Raw genomic sequence first — 6,391 nt, 5'->3', positions numbered from 1 at the left:
TTTCTTTTTTTTTTTTTTTTTTTTTGGTACGCGGGCCTCTCACTGCTGTGGCCTCTCCCGTTGCGGAGCACAGGCTCCGGACGCACAGGCTCAGCGACCATGGCTCACGGGCCCAGCCGCTCCGCGGCATGTGGGATCTTCCCGGACCGGGGCACGAACCCGTGTCCCCTGCATCAGCAGGCGGACTCTCAACCACTGCGCCACCAGCGAAGCCCTGAGTCCTCCTTTTGACATCCATTTAGGGTTTCCCATTTCACTGTTTCAATGGTTTTCAATCACATTCTCAAGCATTATATGCCGTCTGAATCTGCTAATCGTAGACTCCCTATTTGATCATGCAAGGCTCCTGGTTTGAATGGGTGATCAGAACAACCTTGCATTTGTCATTCAGCTAGTCCGGGAATGTTCAGGGGACAAATTACATCCTAGACTCTTGATGAGGTCATGTTCAGGCTATTTATCTGGATCTGTGCTCTTAGCTTTCCCAGACTTAAACCAGCATAATCCAAGGCAAGCCACCCACAAGCTTTGTTCTGCAGCCACCAAAATGACCTCACAAAACAGTGACTTGGAGTCATTAAGGGTTGTCACGCCAAGCTTTACGTGTAATGAGAAAAAACTGGAAACAATCCAAAAACCCATCAACAAGGGACAGAACAAACCAGTGACAGCACATCTGCATAATGGTATATCATGGAGCTATGAAAAAGAATGTTCCCGATCTCCAGGTACCAGCAGACGATGGCCGGCTTTGTATGGCTCTTCTTTCTAATTTCCTTTTCCCGTCCCCTGCCCCAGGCCCAGGTGAGAATCGTGGCCAGGCAGTTGTGAACTACGCAAGGTTAATTTTGCTAAGTGAGGCCAGTTATTACCAGAAAGACAGGGAAAGAGAAGCCAGGACCTTGTAAAAACTAACCTAACCACCACCAAATGCAGGACATCACCCCATAAGAGGCAAAGTGAGGCCACAAATTCTAATTTCAGCTGTATGTTTTATCTTGTAAAGGGGTGAACTTTGCTGTGCCAACGCAAGGCAACCTTTCAACCTAAATGAAATCAACGTGCTTATAAATAGTATAAGATAGATACATAGTTAAGATTCACAGTCCAAGTTATCAAAGTGAGTCTACAGAAATTCTTAACTAGCTCCAATGAGCCACCATCCATTTGATTTAAAATAGACTAGCCAAAATTTTTTTTTTTTAATTTGTTATTTTTGACTGCTTTCGGTCTTTGTTGTTGCGCGCGGGCTTTCTCTAGCTGCGGTGAGCTGGGGCTACTCTTCGTTGCGGTGTGCGGGCTTCTCATTGTGGTGGCTTCTTCTGTTGCAGAGCACCAGCTCTAGGCGAGTGGGCTTCAGTAGTTGTGGCATGCGGGCTCAGTAGTTGTGGCGCACGGGCTTAGTTGCTCCGCAGCATGTGGGATCTTCCTGGACCAGGGCTCGAACCCGTGTCGCCTGCATTGGCAGGTGGATTCCTAACTACTGCGCCACCAGGGAACCCCCTAGACCAGCCAATTTTTTTTTGTTTTGTTTTGTTTTTGTGGTATGCGGGCCTCCCTCTGTTGTGGCCTCTCCTGTTGTGGAGCACAGGCTCCGGACGCGCAGGCTCAGCAGCCATGGCCCAAGGGCCCAGCCACTCCGCGCCATGCGGGATCCTCCCAGACCGGGGCGCGAACCCGGTTCCCCTGCATCGGCAGGCGGACGCGCAACCACTGCGCCACCAGGGAAGCTCCGCCAATTTTTTTTAATTGTTCTTTTTTTGGGGGGTGGTACATTTTATTTTGCTAAATATGGACATTAAAAGCAACAACAGCTACCACGACCTACTATCACAGTTATTTCCTAAGACATTTTACGGACATTTTTTAAAAGGAGAGGGTCCCAATCTCAAAAGGAAGAGCAGTCCATTTAACTGAATAGATTAACCTTCTTAAAAACTTACCTCTCTATCCTTGTTTTTCTCATTTTGTCTCAAACAGATGCAAACTTTGCACAAACTGACTTGGTCTGCAGATGCTGTTGGGACCAGTGTTGAATGGGTGTGGGTTTTCTCTCCCGTCAACTTTTTTTTCTTTTTATTAATTAATTTATTTATTTTTGGCTGCGTTGGGTCTTCCTTGCGGTGTGCGGGCTTCTCATTGCGGCGGCTTCTCTTGTTGCAGAGCACGGGCTCTAGGCGCATGGGCTACACTTCTGAGTATATCCCCAAAAGAATTAAAGTAGGGTCTCAAAGAGATATGTGTACACCCATATTCATAGCAGCATTATGCACAAGAGCCAAAAGTGGAAGCAACCCATGTCCATCAATAGATGAATGGATAAACAAAATGGGGTACAGCCACACAGTGGAATATTATTCGGCCTTAAAAAGGAGAGAAATTCTGACACCTGCTACAACAAGGATGAACCTTAAGAATATTATGTCAAGTGAAATAGGCGAGTCACAAAAAGAGAAATGTTGTGTGAGTGATTCCACTTATATGAGGCATCTAGAGTAGCCAAACAGAAAGCAGAATTGTGGTTGCCAAGGGCCAAAGGAAACGGAAATGGGGATTTGTTAGTTGTTGCTTAATGGGTATAGAGTTTCAGTTTTGCAAGATGAAAAAGTTCTAGGACTGGTTGTATAACAACGTGAATGTGCTTACACTACTGAACTGTACGCTTAAAAATGGTTAAGATGGTAAATTTAATGTCATGTATTTTACCACATTTTTTTAAAAGAATTGTAAATACAAAAACAAACAAAGAAAGGAGACAGAATTTTTCCAAATCACAGTCATTTCAAAATGAAAACCAGGTTTTAAAAAGAGTAAAACACTAAAGCACTGTGGGGACAAGGGGAAGAGTAAAAGCTGGAATAAGCTGACTGTGTGAATGTTTTTCTTCCTAATCCCCAAGTAAGCTACAGAAGCTGTAAAACAAATCAAAATTAGCTACAATAAAAGTGTATTGAATTTTTGAACTGTGCCACTTACTTAAAGCCTCAAAACTAGCGCAATAAAATCATTAAACATTCAACATAATATTCATCAAAGCAATAAAAGGAAACGGAAAAACCGACAGCCCTAAATGCACTTCCAATCATACCTGCACTTGACAAAGAACAATGACAAATGTGATACTTTCAACCTACCTCCTCTACCAGGGTGCCAAGGAGCAAAGGAGAAGCAAAACCTACTGGGTTAAAAGAAATCAAAGATGATTCCCTCGTTTATCCAGAGGAATGCACCTCCCAGGGGCTCAGAAAAACTAGACCACAGGGCACAGTTTAAAAAAAAGACTCAATAATTCCCCCACCTCCACCCCAACCGTCTGAAAAGTATTCCATGAACTGGCCCCTGCCTGCCTCTCCCCTTGTCCATCATTCTCTGAATCCGGTTGACCCTTCTTCCGTGAAGAACCAGATGGTAAATTTTTTAAGCTTTGCAGGCCATATGGTCTCTGTAGCAACTACTCAACTCTGCCATTGTGGCACAAAAGTAGCCCAAGACAACACAAAATTGTTGTTCCAATTTATGGACACCAAAATCTCAATTGCTTCAAGTGCCATGAACTATTATTCTTCTTTTGATTTCTTTCTATAATTTAAAACTATAAAAACCATTCTCAGTTGGAGGGGTTGCATTGAACTGCGGAGCGAATTTTGCCAAGCCCTGTACTAAACACGCTGGCCTGTCCTGGGTCATGACCTTTGTACATGCTGTTCCCTCTGCCTAGAATGCTTTTCCCTCCACTCTTGGCCTGGCAAACTCCTCATTCTTAAGGTGTCAGCTTAAATGCCGCTTTCCCAGAAAGGCCCCCTTTATTTCACCCCATCCATATAGTTCTCCTTGAGTCTCTCTCATAGCATCCTGTCCCTTTTCCCACAGGACTTACCAATTTGTAATTGTATATTAATTTTATGCACTTATTATTCAAAATGTGTCTTCCACTAGACTGAAAGTTCTGTGAGGGCAGGAGTTGTTCTGTTTTGCTCACTATATCCCCAGGATCTAGTACCATGCCTGGCACACAGGAGATACTCAATATTTGTTGAATGAATGAATGAACGTTGTCGCACAAAGTTCTCATTCATCTCACGCATTGCCTGGAGCCCATCTTGGTGGCAGCTACCCTCAGCCAGTGGGAGGGGAAACAAATCTAACTGTGATCCACTGGGCCACCCTGGGGGAGTTGGGAGTGGGGGAGCTTTCACTCGGAGCAGCACTTCTTATGCCTAGCTGCATCATTTTGGGCCCAAACACATCCCATTTAGAAATTGACGGTTTCAGATCTGCGCAGGCATTCTTTTTTTGGGGGGGTGGGGCGGTGCCCATGCTACACAGCACGTGGGATCTTAGTTCCCTGATCAGGGATGGAACCAGCACCCCCTGCAGTGGAAGTGAGGAGTCTTAACCACTGGACCACCAGGGAAGTCCCAGCGCAGGGATTCTTGAAAAGATAAATTCCCTCGTGGAAAATAACAAGAAATCTCCCAGCGATAGTTCCTTCCTTTTAATTTCCTGTTCAGTAATTCAAGTTAACAACCATGTCATCTCAATTAGTGCTAATAGTTCTTCAACACCTCTCTGAATTGGCCACAGTCTCTTTTTCAACCAGGAGAGAGCAACGCTCCAAGCTCAGAACCTTCATGAGGCCACAACTTATGACTAGAATTTCACAATTTCATTTTTAAATTAACATACAGTAAAATATTTGGGGTATATAGTTCTATGAATTTGAACACTTGCATAACCACCACCGCAATCAGGATACGGACAGTTCCATCACCCCCAAAACTCCCTTGTGCCCCTCCCTGTAATCACCCCCTCCTTCCATCCTTAGTCTAACAGGATCTGTTCTCCATTCCTATAGTTCTGCCTTTTTCCAAATGTCATATAAATGGAATCACACAGAATGTAGCCCTTTGAGACTGGCTTCTTTTATGATCTAGTTAGAATTTAATAACATGGTTTGGTTTTCCCTGTATGTATCTATGTCTATAAATATATAGTCACCTATATCTATAAGCAAGTGATAGAAGTTTTCCATTTACAATAATGTTTCCTTTCAAAATAAACCTTTTAGGTTAAAAAGAACAGATAAATAATAGTAGTCACGGTAAGAAAAGGGGCAACAATTATGAAGGTGGAATGCAATGACTAAATTTGGGGAAACAGTGGACATTATACAATAATATAATTACATACTCTCTCCGTCCCCCCAACACACGCACGAAATACCAGTTGTAATTCTAAGAATTCCTGAAAGGGAAGGAAAAGGAATTTAGAAAGAAGACACGCTCATTCCCAGGCATCTCATTTGAGCCATAATTGCAGTTCTAGAAGCTTTGATTCCTTTCAGGCACCTGATCTTGGAAAGGCAATTCCCACACAAAGAACGAAGGCCACCACATGTCTGGGAGCCGTTGCCCAGGCATCAGGCCATGCACCCACACACATCCACGTTTCAGCAGAGACGGAGATTTTGTTTGCTCACAATTGCCTTGTTCTTTCTGGGCGGGTCATGTTAGCTTAACCATTACTTTGGCTGTCATCATCAAGCCACTGTAAACAAATGCTTTAGAATCCTTTCTTCTGCGGGGAAAGCTCAGAACAAGGAAATAAAGACAAGGAAATCAGTCTCTTTAAAGCATGTGAGGGCAAAACCTTCAATCACCCAATCACTTTAACAGCATCTTCCCAGAACTAACCATTTGCTAGCACGCGTCCCATGAGGCTTCTCAGAGACCGTTTCTGCCTTTGACTCAGGCACATTCCATGCCACGCATTGGATCCCTCAGAAAATAAGGTCGGGTTTGCTATGAATAGAAGGGGAAGTATAAATATAACAAAATGGGTACATTTTGTCTTTTTTCATGTTTTCCCTTCAACAAAGAATTTACTAAATTTTCAAGACACGATTTCCGAGGAACGATCATCATATTTTATGAATGCCAAAAGAATATAAGATTTTTAGGTTGTCAAGCATATGAGAAAGTGTCAAAGACTAGAAAATAAAGGTGAATTTTAATCTTACGAAGGGCATCACCTTGACATGGCAAAAATCTATCCAGAGAATGGTCTAATGGGCTGCATTTAGCAGTGAGGTAGCCGATGCCTCTTATAACACAAAATGAAGATGAGTTCTAATATATTTTTAAAATAAGACTTGGGGAATCTTGGGATGATAGATTTGGCAAATGTCACCAATTAATCTCCATGAGGAAATTTCAAGAAAAAGAGTGGGATGATTTTATATAATTTTAAAAATAAATAAATTTATTTATTTTTGGCCGCGTTGGGTTTTTGTTGCTGCGCGCGGGCTTTCTCTAGTTGCGGTGAGCGGGGTGGGGGGGTTACTCTTTATTGCGGGCCGGGGCTTCTCAACTGCAGTGGCTTCTCTTGTTGC

Source organism: Physeter macrocephalus, chromosome 14 (genome assembly GCF_002837175.3).
Source record: "Physeter macrocephalus isolate SW-GA chromosome 14, ASM283717v5, whole genome shotgun sequence".
Taxonomy (NCBI): Eukaryota; Metazoa; Chordata; class Mammalia; order Artiodactyla; family Physeteridae; genus Physeter; species Physeter macrocephalus.
Note: the sequence above shows the minus strand (reverse complement) of the source record.